Source organism: Dipodomys merriami, unplaced genomic scaffold, assembly GCF_024711535.1.
Source record: "Dipodomys merriami isolate MVZ:Mamm:240054 unplaced genomic scaffold, mDipMer1.0.p SCAF_6, whole genome shotgun sequence".
In the NCBI taxonomy this organism is placed as follows: domain Eukaryota; kingdom Metazoa; phylum Chordata; class Mammalia; order Rodentia; family Heteromyidae; genus Dipodomys; species Dipodomys merriami.
The window spans coordinates 49,885,219-49,907,590 of NW_027206179.1; the positions used below are offsets into that span (position 1 = coordinate 49,885,219).

General features: G+C 37.0%; 1 long non-coding RNA gene across 2 annotated transcripts; it reads right to left on the reverse strand.

Moving 5' to 3' along the window:
- Positions 1 to 432: 432 nt before the first annotated feature.
- LOC138813527 (uncharacterized) lies at positions 433 to 20,405 on the reverse strand. Of its 2 annotated transcripts, XR_011367836.1 has the most exons (5): positions 20,198 to 20,405; positions 15,019 to 15,095; positions 14,766 to 14,895; positions 1,803 to 1,886; positions 433 to 1,541 (listed from the first exon to the last, which is right to left on the reverse strand). It is a non-coding gene; the product is annotated as an uncharacterized lncRNA (long non-coding RNA). The 2 variants fall into 2 exon arrangements; XR_011367837.1 differs by lacking the exon at positions 15,019 to 15,095.
- Between the last annotated feature and the right edge of the window lie 1,967 nt (positions 20,406 to 22,372).

Genomic DNA, 22,372 nt, shown 5'->3' on the forward strand with positions numbered 1-22,372 from the left:
ATGTGTAGATAATATGGGAAGAATTTTGACTCAAGTCTAGTTTCCCTGGTGTGATGACAAGAAAGTTCAAGGATTAAGGAAGGCCATGTGGAGATGGGAAGTATGTCCATAATATATTTAAGTGGATAAAGGGATCAGAAAAAGGAGGGAGGGACAAAGAGAGGGTTAAGATGTAAAAAGAAAGAGCAAAGAAGACTTGGATAGTTCAAATAGTTTGGCAGACTTGGAATTAGAACTTGTATGGGAGTTAGGTAGGTATGGGACCATGCAGGATTAGATGTAGAAGGGTTTTGTACAGGTCAAATATGTGTATATTATATGTATTAATACCTAAATGAATAACTAGGGAGTGGCAATACAAAGATAAATTAGGAAAAGGAGAAGTCTTTACTAGCATAGAAAATCTTTACTAGGATAGAAAGATGTGGCAACAATAATCGCAATAAATATAATGCGGACAAGTATTTGGATGTTATCTTGGAAATGTTTGTCCATTGTAGGAGCACTGTGAGATCTTATTTTCTTTCTGTTTCCATTGAGGAAGAAGATTGGTTATTTGATTTGATCAGAATTTGATACTCATTGGACTATGATTTATTAGAGGAAAAGACTTCGATCCTCAAAAGAACAAACTAGGTAAAAGATTTCCCTTTCCTTTGCCTGTGCTTGTCTGGAGAGGTTCCCTCTATATCCCATTTCCATTACTGTCCCAAGGACCAGGTCTCTGTTCTTGGGTTGTATGTCTGATTTTGTATTCTATCTGTTCCACATTCATCTGAACTTTACAGCTGCTCCATGATCCTGACTGGAATCTAGTCTGAGGATGTCCTGTGGACATGGTACTGTTTCTCAGAATCTTGAAGTGAAGAATTATAGTGTTCTTAGTAAATATCCAGTGTAGTTCTCCAAAACTCACTGTTGTCATTGCTCTTGTGGTCACATAGCCTCACCAGCCATTAACAAAGTTGATGTCTCTGGGCCAGAAATTTGGAGTAAAGATCTTGATCTCAACTTCTAATTGACTAAGTTCCATTTACCAAGACCTGAGAACACAGAGTTAACTTTTTAATCCCTTTATACCTTTCCTCCATTTTCCTTTTCCTTTCACACTTGATGGGTAGCATCTTCGTTGAGTCTAGTTCAATAGCTTGATCATCATCTGTAATTCTTCCTTCTCTCTCATCAAGTTGCAGCAATTTCATCCTTGAAACCATACTTGAATCCATCACTTCCTTTCTATTCCAGTCATCAAAGTTCTGGTGTAGGCTCCTATTATTTCCAGATGATTGGCAAAGATTTTTAGCTTGTTCTTTCTGCTTTTGATCCCTTCTTACAACTTCCAGAGATTTCTTTAGTGAGATGTCTGATCATGTCTCTTTTTAGCTGAAAAATTCCTACTCATTATTGCTTATAAAAGCCACCTTCAACAATGCAATGCCAATTCATACATCTGGTTTAGATGGCAGAATATTTCAGTTTGGATCTGTCCAGAACTAGAAATTCTTGTCATCTTCACAAATCATTCTGGATACTTTTTATTTCTTTTATAAAATAAGGGGGAAAATTAGATTATTTCACAGGTCTTAGCCAGAGGTACATATCTAAATGATTACATTTCAATGCTCTAGCTTTATGTATTGTAAATAACATTTGATTTGCAACAGAATGCATGAAATGCAATAAGACACTCTGGACTGGACATGGTGTCTCACACCTGTAGTAAGATAGTTAAGAAGCACAGATTGGGGGAACAGCAGTTCAACAGCCAGCTTGGTCAGAAAGTTAGTGAAACTTTATCTCACCAAATGAATGGGCTCTGGTTACATACATCTGTAACTCCAGCTGTGAAGGAGATATAAGTAAGAGGACCATGGCAGCAGGCCAGCCTAAGGAAAAATAAGATCGTATTAAAAAACCAAAACCAAAACCAAAAACCTAAAGCTTAAACAGCTGGAGTGTGGCTCAAGTGGCAAATCTCTTGGTTCAAATACTGCCCTTCACCTTCACATATACAAACAAACAAATGAGAAAACCACACTTTGCCCTTGTGTGGTGTGCATTTTGGCTTTGTTTGACATATACCTGAATTTTCTTTCTCCTATTTCACTGACATCCTGAAGAAGTTGACTCATTTCTGAAGGCTCAGATCAAAATCAACTTTCTCCCTGAAGGTTCTCATAAGTCTTCAGGAACCTTTCACTCTCACCCCACTTGGTTTAGAAGTCATGAAGGTTTTGGAATTATTTCTCCCTGCAGCTTTAAGCTCCTCAGTGGGAGATAGATCCACCTGTATTCTGATTTGTACTTCTGCCTTGGCTCCTTCCATGTGGTTATGTCTTGGGCAGAAAGGGTCTGTTATTTAACAGAATGGTTAGGACAACTGTGTTATTCCTTAAGGAGAAAGTCCTAGCATTCAAAGTGATTAGTGGAAGCTCTCATATTTTAGACTTAACTGATATATTATGGAGTGAATTTTGAAAGTTTTTAAAAATAAAATTCAGCCACGTGTCAGTGGCTCATACCTGTAATCCTAGCTATTCAGGAAGCTGAGATCTGAGGATCATGGTTCAAAGCCAACCCAGGCAGGAAAGTCTGTGAAACTCTTATCACCAATAAATCACCAGAAACAGGAAGTGGCTGTGACTCAAGTGGTAGAGCATTAACCTTGAGCTGAAGCGCTGAGGGACAGCACCCAGGCCCAGAGTTCAAGCCCCACAACCGACAAAAATTAAATAAATAAATAAATAAATTCAGCCTCAAAGTGTGAATGTAGACAGAGTACATGCTACTGTTTATATTAAATTGTAAACAAAGTTTCAACAATGTCCAGGGAAATGAAAGAATGCTTGGAATAGGTATAGTCTCTTGTAGTAACATAAGTGAACATAACTCTCTTTTGGTTGTATATTCCTTGAGCTTATTTTTATGAAATCACTAATAACATATTTATTTGTATTCCATAACCCTCCAAAGACAGCTGAATGACTTTCTTATTTTTGAAAACTATTTTCTGCAGAAATGACCTATTCATGTGGAAACAGGAAATTGCCTGGTCAGCACACTTTGCATAAGCTCTTATTTTAATGTTGAGATACTTAGCATGGTGGTGATTCTTTACGCTGAAATACTCACCAAGTTGGAGTGAGACCACAAAGCTCTAATTTTATCTTTGTACATAGAGGAGAGTGATTAATTGCTGCCTATTGAAAATGTCAGCTAATGGCATGAAAGAGAAACCAGGCCCAGTTTGAGATTGCACCCTCTTTTTTTAGGGCTAGAGATGCTCGTAGGGCACTTGCCTGATTTAGGATCTTTAGATGGGGAGATGAAACTTCAGCTAATTGTGTCTTTCAAAGTGGATAAACACTTAGGTCTTTCTCTGGGTTTCAGCAGAGAGCTTTTGTCTTGATGATACTTGCCATCTGAAATTGCACTGCCACAATCAGAGTAAAAATTTTTATTTAGAAGCTTCCAGTAGCAGCTGAACTATGACAGAGCTCTCCAGTCCCCCTGTGCTCCATAACTTCATGGTTTTTGTAACTCGGCAGGGGAGTGGAGGGGTGGGAAAAGAGGAAAGAAAGTTTTTTTTTCTATTTTCCCAACTAATTGATATAGTAGGAATCATGACATTCGACAGACACCCTTATTACTTGTCTTGTCCTGTCCTTAGTCCATCACAGGAACACTATGACATGGAAATGCAATTTCTTTCTATGGAGCTGCTTAAGTAATCCCACAGCATGGAATAATGTCCAATGTTCAGTCTGTCTTCCCAGCATGCTACTTTTATAGTTTTATGTCCTGATTCTAGTGAATGAAATTTATTTTGGAAGAGCATAGCTGTTGTGTGGATAATTACAAAAAGGAAGGAGGAAGAAAAGAAAGAAAAAAATTAAATGCTCAAAAGAATATTTTAGCTTTTCAATAAGTGACATAGCATCCAAAAAAATTCATTCTGAAGATGCTGTAAGGTGTTTGATGTGTTCAATGTTATGTAATGAGACCTAGTGATCCCAGCTATTTGGACTGTTCAAAAGTTATTGTTAATATTTAGTGAGAGACAGCTAAGTTTTACAATCAGCACACAGAATTACATGTTGTTTACATGCAGAATAGTGTATATTTGTTTGTTTTTTCATCATTAGTTGTTCCTCTCCTTTCTCTATCAACTTTACATTCAACTCACAATGGTAATTTTCTGATTCAGGAGCTAGTGCTTTATGCCAAAATCCATTTCATTTATGGTTCTCTATTCTATTTAAATATTGGAGAAAGCTGTCTTGAGATGAAATTAAGTAAATGTTGAGTAGGTGAGAAAAATAAAAGGAGATCAGATTTATTCAATGGGATGAAAGGTGGTCATGAAGGGATTTGGGGACAAATAATGGATGTATCAAACATCAGTTACTAGTGAGTCAACATCCATCTGGCTAGATTACTGGGAGCAGGAAGATTATTGGTTATAGGGAGAGGATCAAATAACTTTAGATGCAGGACTTATAAGAGAAGGCTCTTCATTCCCATGGAAAACATATTTCCAAGTGGATTTTCTTATGGACACATTTTGGTCATTTTCCACATTAATTTAGAAATACAAATTTATGCACATAGCCTAATCTGTGAAAGAACCTTGGTTATCCATCTTAAATAAATGTCAAAAATCGTTTACCACATTTCCAAACCTGTTTCTTGTTTTCTGGGGGCAAATAAAATGGTTTCCTAGAATTTCTACAAGTGGAGTTTGTTTGGAAACATCCCTCTTTAGCCTGTTGACTAGCCTTAATTATTTTTTATTTTCCTTCGGAGGATCAGAGGAGTTGGCTGCTTTTTCTCCTTGAGGATAAAGCAGGAAGTTCCAAATGCCCAGGAAAATAAATGTGGGTATCACCAGTTGCCAAGTAGAATAATGTAGCTGAAATCATTGTGGTGTTTTTTTATTGTTATTAATACTGAATTATGCTGGTAAAATGGTCTGAGATCTTATGATGAGAGGAGCTGTGTAAATATGAAATCATAGTGTTAAACAACAGCGGCATCCGCAAAGGATATTGGAAATTCACTTATCTAGATTTAAATATGAGAAAAAGCATGAAAGGTGTTCGCTTTTGAGATAGGGATGTGGATAAGTTTGCAGGTTCATATAGAGTGTTTATTTGAAGTCTATTCTGATTTATCCAGCTGCCTCTTCCCTACTGAATTGATAGTAGATTTTAATATACTGCATTTCTTTCATCTTTCACCTGCCCATATGGCTTATGCCATTAAGAAGTATGACCAAGGTGTGCTCCAGTCACTACTGACCCCCGATCATCAGAGGAAACGAAGTAGCAGTGGCAGGCTTAATGTGCTACTCAAATGGCTTTATATTTGAATTAGAAGTGTGGAAACATTTCATTAGGAAAATATTCTTTCATCTTTAATTTGTTTCAAATACTTATTAGGGTAAAGAAATACAGACTGTTTACCCAGGGCTATGCTGGAGACCCAGCGGGGAGGTCCATGCTGTGAGACTCTTAGCCACATGAAGATATCATGGTCTTGGAGACAAGAGTGTTTCCTTTTGTCACATAACCTACTTAAGGGTACCAGATCAGTCCTCATTCTCATTCCATTCCCAGAAGTTCCACTTGAAAGTGTGGAACAGAAGGAACAGTGTGTGTTTAGGACAAAGCAGAGAAAAGATGCCTTAAGTACCCAGACATTGAGTTCAGCTGCATTCATGCTTTTTTTTAAGTGTTTATTTTTTATTTTTATTTTTTTAAGTTTAATTGTCAAGGTAATATAAAGAGGGGTTACGAATACATACATAAAGTAGTGAGTATATTTCTTGCCAATGATTTTCCCAATGCTATTTAAACATAGAAACTTAGAATGGATAGTTTGAGAGGGAACTTTTCGACCTTCCTACCACTTTTTTTTTGATACACATTCATTTAGGATTTTGTTCTATATGACAGAACCAAAAGCCACTTCTATATCTCTGTTGATTTTTTAAATTTTCCTTCAGGATAAGGTTGTCAGATATAGAAAATAGCAACATAGCAAATCAAAATATTGCACGGGACCCTCTTGTGTTTAAAATATTAAATATTAATAATGAAATATTGGTAGAAAATTCAAATACAATGGGTTCTCCTATATTGTATTTAGCAATCTTGTGCAAAATATGTTTTGAGTTTATTACCACCCACCAGTTACCTTAGCTTGGTCTTGATGTGTTCCCCTCAGAAAACACTTTGGTTACTGAAGATGACCAGCTTGTTGGAGCATAGGAGTCAGAATTCATCTGTGTAGTTGGATATAGGCCTTTCAACAACCTCTTATTCCAAAACTGTCTTGATAAATATGTCATGCGCCCTTGTCTTTAGAACAGATGTGTATATATGGAGTTCCTTTTAAAATTCTTCCTAGGCTTTTGCAAGCCTTCTCTTTTGTCTCTTTGGGTCCCCACTAGAGAAATGGAGACCAGAGGGTCACTCACTCTTGCCTTTACTTTCTCTTCAGCCTGAAGCTTGGATAGTCAATATCATGAAGAGGCTGGTGCACAAGCTGATGGTTCCATGTCCAGGGCAGCAAGGTTTAGGAAAGCAGCGGTGCCTTAGGGAGGAGACTGCTTCTCTTGTTTCCTACTTTAGAATGAAGGAAAAGCTCTCTCCAGGAGCTCCTCACCTCTCATCCATTACATTACTTGGAACCACTAGGACAAGGCCTATCAAGACCTTCACTTGTGATCTTATCAACTTCCAAAGAAATGCAGGAATCCCAATTCACTTCAGATTCCTTACTTTCAGTTGTTTGGAGTTCTCTTGAAGAGAACTTAAGTCTGGACTTAAGGTATTTTTGAGGAATACTCCCGATATTGTCAATCCTTTATTGTGTAAGTTCCCTTTACTTTTCTTTTCTAACTGCACTTCCTATCCTTCCTCTAATGGCTTTACTTCTACTGTACACTCTTTAATGCAGTTTTCTCTCCTGATGAAAGGGGGACCTGCAGTTTCCTTGACTCTCTACTTTTTCTTGAGTATCCTTTCTGTTGTTTACCCTAAAAATAATGAACTTTTCTTTCTGTTTTATTATGCAACAGTGTATGTATTGCATTTTTTTTAAATGACTTACTCATTTGGGGAAGACCTCTACCATCATTTCTCCAATACTTTAATTTCAAGTCTACTGTTCCTCATTCCTACCATAGAATTAATGACTTCAGAATCCATTGATTAGGATTCTTTCTAAGACTTTACAGTCACAGTTTCTTGGCCTCCACTGCACCTTCACCAACCACTCATAAATCTGAAATCTTGATGTTTATATTACTCAGGCTAATCCATTATCTTAATCTCAAGCATTCCATTTAATGTCTTCCCAGTTCACAACAATACCATTTATGTTACACTATCTTTTCTCTGTTTCTAACCTCCTCTCTTAATCCCTTATCAATTTTAAATTCTGTACTCAACCATTGTACTCATTTACTTGCAAATACTCTCAACTCCCTTGTCCCCTTTGTCTTTGTTATACTCATTTGGTTAAATCACAGACATCATTAAAACAAGCTTTCTGTTGAACCGAGGCAACTGAAGTAAAACATACAATCAGTGTGTCTGGTTCACATTGAAAATATGATCATTAACATAAGGTTGACCTTTAATGAGGCCAATCATCCTACCAATGAAGTTACTTTCCCAGTCTCTTAGACCAATGTTAAATATTTCTTTAGATACCCCAATGACTTTTCCCACCCATTCTCTCACCTGATACTACCCTGCTTTCTATTTCATTGGAAAAAAATTCTCATCACCTGTTGATATCTGACCCCACATACCCTGTTGGTTTTTCATTGGCTATAAATGATCCATTGTTATTCCTGGCTAAATAGACAAGCACTTGGGGGGTATGCTTGGAATCTCTCAGGCCTTCCCTAGTAAAGACCACACTTCAGCAATTCTTCCCTTTCCTCTATGGGTTCCCAACCATCTGATCTCTGTTGTTTAGCTAATCAGTTTATAAACACATTATTATTTCCCCAACATTTAAAAAGTACATTCTTGCAAATCATTTCCTGCTCTGGATGTTTTCCATTTCCCCTTGAGTTATCTGTGTTTGCAGCTTGCCTTCATGTTGCCAAGTACTCTTCTTTCTCTGTGGATCCCATTCAAATCATCCAGTAGTTCCTTCTCCATTACAGAGAAATCAGTCATATCAAGATCCTGTAGTTTTTCTTACATTCAATGGATTTGACTTGTCACCAGCATTTGACATAATCAAGCATCCTTTAAATACTTTTCACTTAACTGCCAAGACACCATACTTACCTTAACTTTCTTTTTGCTTTTCTCAACATTCCTACTTTTCCTCACTGCTTAGCTATCATATCATGTACATGAGATCATCATGAGGATATCATCTCTTGGCATTAGTTATCATTGACTATCACTTACATACCTATGAGGTCTATATTTATGACCGCTGAATGTATATCTCCTGTGGGCCAATATCCAAAAGCACCCAGTATTGCAAATACATAAATAACTAATGTTCCAATAGATATCTAAAAGATACCACACTATAGATCAACTGATATTTCTTTACCTCCAGTTTTGCTCTTATCTTGCATGTCATTATTAGTAGAGAATTCCTCTATCTACTTGATTTAGCCAAAATTTATGTGTTATTCTTGGTCTCTCATATTCTTTTTTTATTATTTTTATCAGGATTTTTTTTAATTGTGAAAATACTGTACAGAGGGGTTATGATTACATGGGCAAGGTAATGAGTACATTTCTTATCAAGCATTGTTGCCTCTTCCTTTTTTTCCTCTTCCCATCCCTTTCCATCCCCCCTGCCCCCCGCCTGCCCCGCCAAAGTTGTAAAGTTCGTTTTTTGAAATAATGTCTTGTACATCTCATTGTTGCAATGGGTCCACCTGTATCCCTATTTAAACAATTTGTTTTTTCCCTTCCCCTCCACAAATTATTTCATATCAAATACAGTGAAAACAGGGGTTATACCATGGGGGAGGGACATACAAGGCAACAAAGAAATCATCTTATAAATATGTTAGTTAGAAACAATCGCAACAAAGAAAAAAAACATTTGAGTCCTTATCTTGGGTTTCATTTCACCTATCATCAACTTATCTGACCTTTTCTGCTTGTCTCAGACATACACTAGTAATTGCAAATAAGGGCCAGATGCCCCTCAGTAGATGAATGGATTAAGAAAATGTGGTATGTATACACAATGGAATTCTATGCCTCCATCAGAAAGAATGACATTGCCCCATTTGTTAGGAAATGGAAAGATTTGGAAAAAATTATATTAAGTGAAGTAAGCCAGGCCCAAAGAAACATAGATCCCATGGTTTCCCTTGTTTGGTCTCTCATATTCTATCATTCTAAATCAGATGTGTCTCAAATTCTGTTGCTTGTATTCAAAGTATAATCTAAACATATTCTAGTCTTCATACCCTCACTACAGTTTCTGAGTCACTTGCCCAATTGATGCCAATAGATTCCTAACTGATCTTCCCTTGTCCTTTTTGTTTATTTCCAGTCAAGCAGACAGAAACTTCACCATGTATAAATTAGTTCATGTGTTTCTCTTCCTAGGAGGCACTTCATGTCTTGTTATTGTTCCCAGGGCCTCTTTGATTTCCCATTTGGTTCTACTGCACTCATCCTCATCCTCCATTCTCTTCCCACAGGCTTTATTTCTTGTTTCTGAAATGCATGAACCAGGCTGCACTTGCTTTTCTTCTATCTGGAATGCTCTTCCCTCAGATTTCAATTAATGAGACTTTTATGCAACAGTCATCTTCTCAGGGAAGCCTTAGCTAACCACTTTATCCAAATTTATCTCCTTGTCACCAGTGGAACATTTCTTTTCCTCATAACCTAATTTATATATTTTAGACATCAAACATTCTGCAATTTTCTAATAACTTTGCTTACTGTATATCTTCCCCACTAGAATCTCAACTCAGCAAAGACAGGGACGTTGTTCTGTTTTATTTCTTGCGATATATCCTTAGTGTTTTGGCACATAGAAAGTGCTCAAACATTTATTGAAAAAGATGAATGAAAGTATAAAAAGTGATATGAAGATGTTGCAGAATCTGTGAGGAATCCAAAATAAGTACTATTGTGGATTTTACTCACTTTTCTTCTTAGTGTTTTATGGCTGCAAACATGCTTTTTCAGATGACTAGGGAGAAGTCTCTTGTAGAAGTATCTGTATTAAGGATCATTGCTTGGGGACCAATATTATTTAATGTGAATAAATGTTTTTATGAATGCACAGCATTCTAAGAGTTTTGACCACTAGAAAGAAAAGGCAGACCAATCTAGATGTGGTAAAACATTTAAGCAAAGTGACAGAGGAAGAATTGTGAATAAAATAATTAGACCTATTTAGCTATAGTGTATCATCTATGTATTAAAAACAACAATAACAAAAGCTCAGGGATCAGAAGATACAAATGTCTGAACAGGAATGAGGCTGAATTTGTCATTTTACAAATACATTATTTTTTCAGATATTAGTATCTTCTGTACCTTGACTTCCTTTATTGAAGTCTGTGAATATCAACTGATGTGGATATGGAAAGGTACTGTAGCTTCTGGAAAACTCCCAAATGCAGAAGATTAATTTGAGAGCCCCACCACCACCAAGAAATGGTCCAATAGGGAGTGTGAGGCAATCAACAGTCAACAGAATGAAAGTCATCATTTATCTGGAGGCTTATTGTCAGCTATTAGGGAGAGGTAGAATGTGGGTAAACCAGCATGTGTTGATGGATTATTGTGGGCTTCACTGTATAAGAGGTTAAGGCAAGTGATTTTAAATCTAATGGAATTTCTGTGTGCAGTTTGGAGTCTGCTCAGAGTAACTCCTTGGGGCTATAATGTGATTTGAAGTGGGAGGGAGGGAAGATATAAAGTAGGTGCCAGGAATTTGTGTACAAAGTAAACAGCACTTGGCCCATAGCTTTGGAGAACAAGAATGCCAGGAAAGGAGAGACTTCATGATAAACACCATGGTAATGTTGTAAATATGAAAGACAAAAGGTGGTAGGACAATACCAAACCACACTGAAGTTTATGGACTTTCAGGTTGAGCAGATCTGTATTTCGACCCGTAGGAACCACAAAGCGGAGAAAAATGTGACAAATCAAAACACGTGGACTGTGCTCACCCCAGGGTCTCATTACGTTTGTAGTTAGGAAGTTTTTCCTCATTTCTAAATTCTTACAGCAATTTAAGCCTGTCTCCTCTTTTTATAGTGGTCATAAAATTATTCAGCCTCCATTTAAAATACAGCTACTGGATTTGACTCTCTGATCTCCTGCAGCACTGAATTCTACTGTGTGCCGTAGTATTTCATTTTATTGCTTTTTAAATTTTCTTGCCGCACTATTCTTATGAGTACTTATTCTCATATTGTGCAATGGCATTTTAAGCTTAGAATTGATAACTTTGTTCCCCCTGTACCTTCCCTAATCTTAAATAGTACAATTAAGTTTCTTTCTAACTATGTTCATTGTCAGGCAGGAGACACCAGGGCTTTATAGTCTTTCAGAGCATGTCATTCCTGCCAGACACACCTAAGCTGATCTCTCCACTAAGCACACTGTGCCTTACCCTGTAATCATGCCAGACAGCAATTGTGTGATACTTTGAAAATTGAGAGGTCATTACTGGGTAGAATCTTAGATTTAGGAAATGCCCAAAGATAGTCATTTATCTTTGGCAACCATGTTGACTGTGCAGACAGCATCCATCTTGTGAAAAGAAACATGCATGTCAGTGCATGTCTGTATGTGCATCCTCCAGAGGTGTTCACCCCATCTTCATGGTGCCCACAGGGCAGAGTGTGAGGGTTGATAGAATAGTTTTGCTGGTCTTGTGGAAGGGAGCAAGTATCAGCTGTCGCTTCAGGCTGGTCGTTTAGGGTGGTCAGCCAAAAGCCAAATAATAAAGCCAAATAAAGTAAAACAGAACATTGAGAGGTTGCTAGAGGCAAAGAAAATTGTCAGTCTAGCCTTTTATTATGGCTCTGCTTTAAGCACGAGTGCATGTGAGAAGTCCTGGATGGGTGCTAGGATGACACTGTGTAATTTGAAACAGGCAAAGCACAGATGCTGGTTCTTATTAAATGACTTTAGATTTTAGGAGTCTGCACACCTTCCTATTATAAAGAAGAAAAATCCCTCCAAAGGGGTTCACAATTTGTACAATTCAACTTGATTCCCAGCCTTTTGATGTATCCATGTGATTCTTCTCTCAGGGATGGTGTGTTTGACTAACCCTATTATGGAACTGCTTTTTGAAAGTGAGGGACTTGTATTTGTGCTTTGTAGTTTTTCAATACTAGCTCTTCAGGGATCATACATGGCATAAGCTTTTTCCTTTACTTTATAGTAATGTAACTCAAAGAAACATGAACTGGTTTTACATTTCAGATGAGCTAAGGTCCAAAATATGCATATGAATTTCACAAAAGTTACACAAATGTCCGGTACTCAATTTTGAAGTACAGGTAAAGGTTTGGTAGAACTGAGGATGGTAGGGGTGTGTGTGTGTGTGTGTGTGTGTGTGTGTGTGTGTGTGTGTGTGTGTGTGTGTGTGTGTGTGTGTGTGTGTGTGTGTGTGTGTGTGTGTGTGTGTGTGTGTGTGTGTGTGTGTGTGTGTGTGCTGGTCTGGGCATCGTCCCTGAGCTTTTTTGCTCAAGGCTAGTACTCTATACCACTTGAGCCACAGCTTGATGTCTGGCTTTTTTCGGTTAATTGGAAATATAGTATCGTGGACGTTTTTGCTCAGGCTGGCTTTGAACCATGATCCTCAGGTCTCAGCCTCCTGGGTAGCTAGAATTATAAATTTGAGACAGCAGCCACTGGCACCTGTCTGATAAGGTTGCTTTTACTGGTTTCCCTGCATTTTCACCTTTAACTAAAAGGCTGAACTAAAAAGCCCAGCAATGGATATAAGTAATATTTCAATGCAATGTTGAAAAAAATCATGCATGCAAAAATCTATGATTGTATAAAGTAAAAATATTCAAATAAAAGCATTAGCAATATTACTGATTTTCCCTTTTGACCTAAGGTTTCAGTGTGGCTGGTCATAGTGCTCAGGAATGCTATAAACTTCTGGACTTTCTCATTTACTTGTACAAGATGATAACCCAACTTCTTCCTGTCAGGAAGGTTCATTGTATTGCACTCTTTTTACAAATATCTAAGGTTGGGGCTGGGAAGGTGGCTCAGTGGTAGAGCACTTGCCTTGCATGCATGAGGCCCTGGGTTCGATTCCTCAGCACCACATAAGCAAAAAGAAAAAAAAAGTCAGAAGTGGCGCTGTGGCTCAAGTGGTAGAGCGTTAGCCTTGAGCTGAAGAGCTGAGAGACAGTGCCCAGGACCAGAGTTCAAGCCCCACGACCGGACCCCCCAAAAAAAATAAAACAAAAAACAAAAACAAAAACAAATATCTAAGGTTTAGCCCATAGGTCAACAAATAAATACCTAGAATTTGACACATGTTTCCTTAGATATTATGTTTCTATTGACATTACTGAAGACATTACTCAATGAATTGATAACTATGCTGCTTCATGGTGTTTGTTTGAAAGCTTTAGGATGCTGTTTCGTTTAATATGTTTTTAAATCATAGCTGCTGTATGTTGTGGAAAAGCTTAGAATTTTACCACTGGGGTAGCATCATTAAGTAAGTTCAAAGAAGTCTTGTCATTAAATGTGTTTTAAAATATAATTGATAGTTTCTATTAAACCATAAAATATCTGTAGAATCCTAATTAATTGTTTTTGAACCAGTACTGAGGCTTGAACTCAGGGCCTTATAATCTCTTTTGGCTTTTTGCTCAACCAGTGTGTCATAACTCCACATCTGGATTTTTGCTGGTTAATAAGAATCTCAAGGATTTTTCTATTCAGGCTGGCTTCAAACTGCAATTCTCAAATCTCAGCCTCTTGAGTAGCCAAGATTAGAGGCATGAGCCAAATGGCCAACCTAAAATTCCAATTACTTAAACTAGACTTTGAGAACTAAGAGACATTCTTGTTGCTAATATAACTCTGCATTACTCCCTTGTGAAACTCAGGCTATCTCTATTGGGATATCTCTCTTTTCCATAGGATGTTTTAACCAAATTATGAACTGTCATAGCTGAAAAGAATGGTTTTAAAATAAGTGCTGTATTCACAACTTAACTCAAATGAAGAGTTAGATTTTGTCTAGAGCGCCAAATGGTTATTCGTCTTCTACTTCTGTTCTGAAATGAAACTATCCAATTTTAAATGTGAAATGAGAAGCCTTAGTCACCTTATTTTTCTTGGGAATATGAAGATTTAATATTAAGTGTTTTCCCATCTGGAATAAACAAAGGGAATGGATCATGGATCTTTTTTTGGACCACTCCATAAAGAATGATTTTTAATTCATATCAAGCTTTTACCAGAATTGGTCACTGGAAGCGTTAGCCTGAAAATGTAGGCTGATAGAAGTATTTCTCATTGAAAACAGATATATTGATAAAAAGTCGATTTTTGTAAGTCAAGTTTCTTCTTCTACAAGGAGGCAATGTACTTGTTTGAGATTACTATCTAAATATCTAACTGTCAACAATTTTAGGTGTTGTGAATATCAATTCATTTCAGAAAAGATTAGATTTGCTCTTGGAGACAAAGATAAACAAAATAGAACAAAACAAAAATCAACAGTGACTTAGGTATGATAAGGAATACACTTACTTTCATCTAAAACCTGTAAGAAGACATTTCAGGGCTGTATGATGTCACAATTCAGATTTCTTTGCCTTGTTGTTGCATTTCTTTGTGTCTTCCATTCTTAAGATGATATTTTTGGTTCAAAATTGTCAGTCTGATATTGTCATCATACCAGTTTTCCAGGCAGAAAGAAGAAGGAAAGAAACACATAAAAAGACAAAAGACATGTATTGGCTGCCCACTAATGCATTGGGGAAACCTTGGGCCATGATCATACCTAGCTGCAGGGAAGCTGGAAGAGTTAAAATATTCCAGATAGCCAGGTACTAGCAAAAATTTGAAAGAACCAGGAATCTTTAAGGAAGAAGAGAACAGTTAGCAGTCCTCCTCGTGAGAGAACAATTGGCTTCAGAACTTGGGGAAATACAGAGCAGTTACTGAGATGTCAGTTTTTTCTTGAGACTTCAGTAGCAATACTCTAACTATTTGAAACTAATCACTAACTAATCACTTTGTGATTGAGATTTTAAATGCATTAATTATCCTTTTTCTTTGATAAACTGGGTTTTAGTATTTGATCATGTTGTTAACGATTATGCTATGTTCTTCATTAATTTATATTTCTTAATGATAACTAGAACCTGCTTATTACTTTTCTTTGTTTTATTTATCTCAAAGTAAAATTAGGTATGCTTGGTTAAATACTACTTTCTAGTTTACAGCAACTTATCTTACTTTCTTCCAGAGTTTCATGGTATAATAATGCTTTTTAAAGAACACAGCATATTTTGATCACTTTCTTAAACAACATTACATATATTACAGTTAGTAACAGTACTTTGGTGAGAACACAGATGATATGTTGTCATACTTGAATGCTTTTCTTTAAAAATTGCTATTTTGGTCTTTGTACATATTAGAAAACATCATGCTATATTAGCTATATCAACTTCTAATGTTTTTCTAAAGTAATATATAGAAGTACTGCATAGGCCTACATATATGCATGATTAGATATGAAGGGTTACTTAGACATGAAACTCAATGGAAATCTCTGAAACTTCACTGAAACTTCTGAAGATACTTAAATTATGGATTTAAGATTATAAATCTATTTGTTCTCACCAAAAAGTAAATAATATTGTGTTTAGAACTGTTTAGAAATACTTGGAATTATTAAATTTAGTATTTATGGGTCTGACATATTTGGAAAAAATTCAAATACCTATAACTGGAATTAAGATAGACCTACCCACTTCTTAAAGTGATTAAGGGATATAATACTTAGAAATATATATTAATTTGAATCATATGGTGCTAAGGCTATAGTTTAGATTAATTCAATTTAATAATAGGGGGACTATTGTTTAGATTAATCCAATTTAATAATATGAGAACATAGATGCTCAGCATCTGTATCTCAATTAATGGAGCTCATGTCTTAGAGGGTTATATAGAATTTTGGGCATACAACCATTCAGAATGCCAAAGATATGCAGTATATTATTTTCATGGAGGTCAAATTACAGAGCAATGTAACTTATATTTTACAAATGGGAATATCAATTATGTTGGAAGCTGCATAATATTTGTGATTCTCTAGTTTATTATGACAAGGAATTCTTATACATTCAGGTGCAAAGAAAGAAAATTGGCTTACTCAAGTAATCAAATTTATCAACCTAGAGTAGGACAATATGAATATATAGAGTAAATACTGTGCAGTTATTAATTTTGGATGGCCTGATACTTAAGAAATTTATTGCTACCCATTATTTGGACCAAAGCAGCAAATATATCTTTTAGCTGTTAATTTAACTTATTATTTTGGTCACAACATGCTCACAGTTTATTTTGTACTATTATTCTTTATTATTATATTTTTCCCCTATATAATTAATGGAAATTAGTCAATGAGCAGAAAGCAGGGCAATCAAATAGAATCAGTTAAAAATGAGTCAAGGTGGACCTGTCACAAAGCAATTATCTGTTTCCCTATGACTGAAGTTACAAGATTTATACTATTGTGCTTGGAACTTTCCTTTATCTGGATGTGTGAGTGTGTGTGTGTGTGTGTGTGTGTGTGTGTGTGTAACACTAATAAAGGTAGAATGTGGGTTTACCACAAGTTACTGTAGGGTTGTAAATTGTGACATTGCATTCAAGATTAACGAGGTAGGGCCACTGAGATTTTGATCTTGCATAAATAAAAATAGACTCAAATAAGTATGAAGGGGAGTCAGGGGGCTTAAGCAAGCACATTCTATCTTGTGGATCTTATTAAAGTTCTCTCTGGATAACTGCTGCTACGTAAGCTGAATTTATCTGCCAATGAGTAAGAACTAAATCAATACAATTGGCCAAAAGAAAGCATATGATGCTCTTGACTGTAGAATTTATCGCCTAAGTTGATAACAACTAAGTAACACTGAAATACAGCCAGCCTCACTACACACTAGCTAGCAAAGAGAAACCGAGAAAGTCAAATGACACAGCAAACTTTGGTGTTATATTACTTGTGGCCTTGATTAACACTGAGAACTTGTATTGCCAGTTGAAACTCTTGTAAGCTTTAGATGAGTAACACATAAACACTCTCAATAGTGTGAGCTTTGATTCCAACCTTGAACTTTTGGATCTTGCTTCTCATTGTGATAATATGAGTAACCTTTCTCCAGTCATTAAAAAAAAATTGACAGTATTTAAATAAAAATAGTTAATTTGTGGCTATCTTTCACACTTTTGCTCTGTTGACATTTACTAGGTAAATGAGAGATTTATTAAAGTGTCAGTAGGACAGCATGTATCTTTGATTTCCTTGAAGAATAGAAATCTCATAATTTGAGCTTGCCACAGTGTCTATGATAAATCCTGTATGCAGTAAACTCAACAGAAGTCTTTTTCAAGACAAGAATATAAATATGTAGGGTCAACATATGTCTATTTTTCCCTTGTTTGAAAATTTCAGCCTATCTTTTTCTCTGAGCACCTTTAGACTGCTTGAGGGTGCAGGTTTGGTTTCATAAGAGTTCCCTTCTCAAAAAGCATCTTGTCCAGAGGGAGTATTTGGTGATCCATGACTATGTTATAAAGAAAAGTGCTATGCAAGAAAAAGCACATTTCCCGAGAGCTCATCAGTTGTGATGCCAGGAAACAATTCTAAAGAAATAAAACATTTCTGTTTTGTTTGACTTAAACTTCCTTTGCTAGGGAACTAACGACCAGACACTCAGATTCAAGCTACATCATAAGGACTCTCTCTTATACACATATAGGCTCACCTTCACACACAAGCTAATTGAAGATGCAATCAAGATACTAAGTGAAATTTGCTTTCCCCTTGAGAGTGTCTGTAGTGGCCACTTTGCTACAGCTTATCATTTTTATTGCCAGTGGGAGTCAGCAATAGGCAGAGAATTATTGCCTGGTAATGACACCATTACTGAGTGTCACCACTGTATTTGGACTTGGGGCTATTTGTAACTTGTTTGATTCTAGTACAGAGCAGTCACCAAACAGGCTATTCTAAATGTGCACATTTGTTATCCAGATACCATAGATCAGGGTCAGCTGGGAAGCACCAGACAGAACAATCCAGGCTGTTGTATTCATGTTGAGTTATGTCTGCACACCCAACCCAACACCATTTACTCTTGACATTTTCAGGTGGCACCAGCCTCGGTGCCTGTAATTTGTGCATATTTGTGATTGGAAGTAAGTCCAGTAAGGGAAGCCATATGGTTTGCCGTTCAAGTCTGATGCGTTTGTGAAGTAACAGATGCAAAACTAAGCACACCTGGAATTCAGAGGCAAAAGCCCTGACAAAGCAATCTGTTATGTAACACCAGAGATGCTGGAGGATTTGTGGGAACAAATTCCCTCCAGAAATAACCTGCCCAGCTTATATAGCCCATGTCTTAATACATAACCTACAATGGCTGTTGGGCATTTATTTTTCATAGCTGGCTACATTTATACTCTCATTAGTTTTCTGTGACAAATGAATAAATATGGGAGCACCACAGTTTATTAGAGGGAATAAAAAGAATAGGAGGTATAATTTGCAAATGTAGGCACTGCCTTAGCTATATAATTTTGCAAAGTTATAGTGTGGTTTATATGAATATAGAGAGCACTTGCATATAGTAGGTAGTTACTGAGTTTTGTGTAACTAAACGTGATGTGTTTGGGATGTTCTTGTCATATGAACACATCTGGGTCAGAGTGGGCAGTATTACAGAATGCCAAGTGGGTTATACGTGTGGGTTGTTTAAGATAAATATTGTCCTATGAAGTGAGGCTCAAAGGACTGTTCAGCCGAGGCACCATCTAGTTTCAGTACATCTGGAAGTTAAAAATTCCTCTTAGGTCTTATTGAATGTTAAGGTAGTCACTCTAACTGAGGGCAGGAAAGGCACATAGAGAAATAGATATGATCAAAAGTTGTAAGAGGCTCCTTTGACTTGAGAGATATGATCAACATTTGAGCTGCCATATGAGGGTTCATTATCCCATTTTGGAAAAAAAAACCTTCAGGATTTTTCTTAAGTGACAGAACAAGGACAAAGAGCATAGGCTTTCCTGTTGTTAAAAGATGTACTGTAGTATTCAGCAATTGTGTTAAGGGAATGTTACTGTGTAAAGAAATTCTAAGTGTTGGTATTTTATGTAGTTTTAGATCACAATTCTAGTAAGAGAAGGGTCATTCTTTTTAATACTCTATTTTAATAGTAGTTGTAAAAGGTGAGAAAAAGGAACCATTTTTTTTTCAAAAGGTAAAACTGGCAATAGGTCTTTTTCTCTAAATGAGAAGATATTAAGTTTTAGGAACTTCTTTAAAGTACAGATATCTGAAGTAAGAAGTGAGGAGAAAGAATGGAAGTCTGCAGGTCACATCAACTTTGCCTTGTAGAGTGAGAGAAAAGATGAGGAGAGAAAGGCTGAACCTACCTATGGGAGAGTTTTCATTACTTCAAACGCAAGGCCATCTAGGCCCAAGAAATACTCTGATTCAAAAAATGCACTTGATAGAAGTTCTACAATACTTTGCCTTGGTAACAAGATTTTTACCTTATGATAGTGGCACTATAATTAAGAATAAACCGTGCATATTTTTGGTAGATGGTGGGCACCTGATTACATTATCTTTGAGATGGTGGGAATTTGAGACAGCCTTGTTTGTCCTCTGAACAGTATAATTAAAGGAAGAATATTACCCAATTATAACCTCCAAAGAGTGAGACAATCCATTGAGGCATGGTTAACAGTGACAAAAAATTTTGTTTACACTATTTACAGCAGAAGGGGGCCTGCAACTGCCTTTTCCTGGGCTGGATACTCAGAACCAAGAGCAGCCTTGACCACCAAACCTCCAAGCCTCCAATGGGCAGCCCCAACCTTTATTAACTGGTCTGCAAACCACCAATTAGTTGGTCTGCAAACCTCCAACCACAGACCTCCAAACCTCCAAAGCTCAAGCTTTTCCTTTTTCTTCCTTCCTCCTTCTTTGCAGGCCTCTCCACACTCCACAGGCCGGCCCTACTTTGTTGTAGTAGGTGCCTCTCCACAGGCCTCAGGTCTCTTCACAGGCCTGTCCTATTCTACTGCGGCTCTCCACAGGCCTCTCCACAGGCCTGTCCTGCTCTGCTCCCTTAGATGCCTCTTGCTTTCTCTCCATCTGCTGTCTCCCTCTCCACACAGCCCTTCCCCCCCTTCCCCCCCCCCCTGCGCCCCACTGCTTAGAACTCACAGCCTATATAGACCCGCCCCCCCCTCACGGGTCAAACGGTTTCAACTGTGGAACAGTTTCCAACTACCACTTGGGCCCTTCCCTCAAGCTGTCAGATCACTTTGACAGCTGTCCATGTGGGGTTTGAGGCCACGACACTCTCCAGTGGGCTGGGCCATTGGGCGTGCTGATTATAGGGGCCCTGCTGATTAATTACAACCCATGTGAATAGAACAGTGAAATTATGTGTAGCAATGGATGCCAAGTACTGACCCCATGGTTCATTCTATTCACCCTTTATCATGTCACCATTCTCAATCTTTTTTACCTCCCTGGTATTCAACGTCACTATAACTGCTTTAAAGAAAATCCCAGAAATTCATGTCCCAAGAAAAGATAATGCTTATACTCTTGGGATCTTGGGAAATGTTCAGAAAAAATACAGGTGGCTGCTGCTTGAGTTTCCACCATGTTATTTTGATCCCAGCTTTAAAATTCCCAACAGGTTCATGTAACTTGATTCTCAACCTTTCATTTCTGCCTTTTCAATTTTCCAATTTTCAAAACAGATACTTTGTTCTTTTAGTAATTAGACCATGTATCATCTCTAGGTCTTGAGTAAATGAGAGAATTGGTGTTATTTCCAAACAAGATTTTAAAATACATATTGCTCAATTGTGCCAGGCACTATTCTTAGCATTTTACCATCATGAACATGTTGTTAGAGATATAATTAGATATTTTCTGATCAGTTGTATTTGTTTCAAATGTTATGTTGGCTCAAATCCTACATGTTATTGAAGAACTTATTGTTTAGATTGGAAATAAATGGGAGGGAATGGAGCTTCAAAATGTTAGTGTGGAGAAACCAGATTTAAACACTCCATACTTATCCAGAGCTCTCAGAAGAGTTTATAGATAAGCTTTCTGGAGACTGAATTTATTAATATTTTTTTCTTTATGGAGAAAGATATTAGTAATTATAGTAGTGGTTACTATTGCTTAGGTAACTAAAAGACATTTGTAATAGTAGTCACGGTTACCATTGGTTAAGTTCCATCAACATTGTTTTCACTTTAGGTTTAATTTTACAAATGAGCTGAAGAGAGAAATTAAAATATTTATTGCAGAAAATAGGTTGAGTCTGAAAGCTGATGGTGTTGGTAAGCACATATTTTAATTAAATATACACTCTTAAAATTCATGGAAAGCAGCAATCATAGGAAAAAATGAGATAAACCCTTTAAACATGTTCAAGAGTATAAAATGCTTAGAGACACAACTCAAGAGAACAAAATGTTAAGCATATCTCCCAAATCCTTGATGCTTGATTTGAAACAAGGGAGTTTCTAAGAGCTGATACATTTTTTCCCCCAAATCTAGAGAAAGGACAGATTTTGTCAGCAATCACAACTCTAAATAGAAGTAGTAAACAGAATGTTCTTTTTGCTACAGAAATTGAATGATGAGAAAGAGTGCAGAACCAGAGGATCTTTGCTAATGATAACACTCTGAAGAATACAGAAGACAGTCACTGTTGAGTATTGTGAAGATCAGTGTTCAGGGGAGCCTTCCAGAGGGCTAGAAGAAAAGGACAGCATGGCAAATATTTGGGAAAAACGTTTTCCAAGAAGGAAAACTATGGAAAAAATTTAAGATAAAAATGATCTTGGGAGGGAGGCGAGGGGAGGGGTGGTGAGGAGGGGGTCTAGGAAGAGATGGGAAGGGGAAACAAAGGAGGGGGCAACAATGCTTGATAAGAAATGTACTGTTATCTTGCCCATGTAATTGTAACCCCTCTGTATGGTATTTTCACAATAAAAAAAAAGAAATGGTCTTGGCAGGATCAAGGAGTTAAGAGGGTGATTTTAGCTGGCCTGAGCCAGTAGGAGCTGTGGTTGCA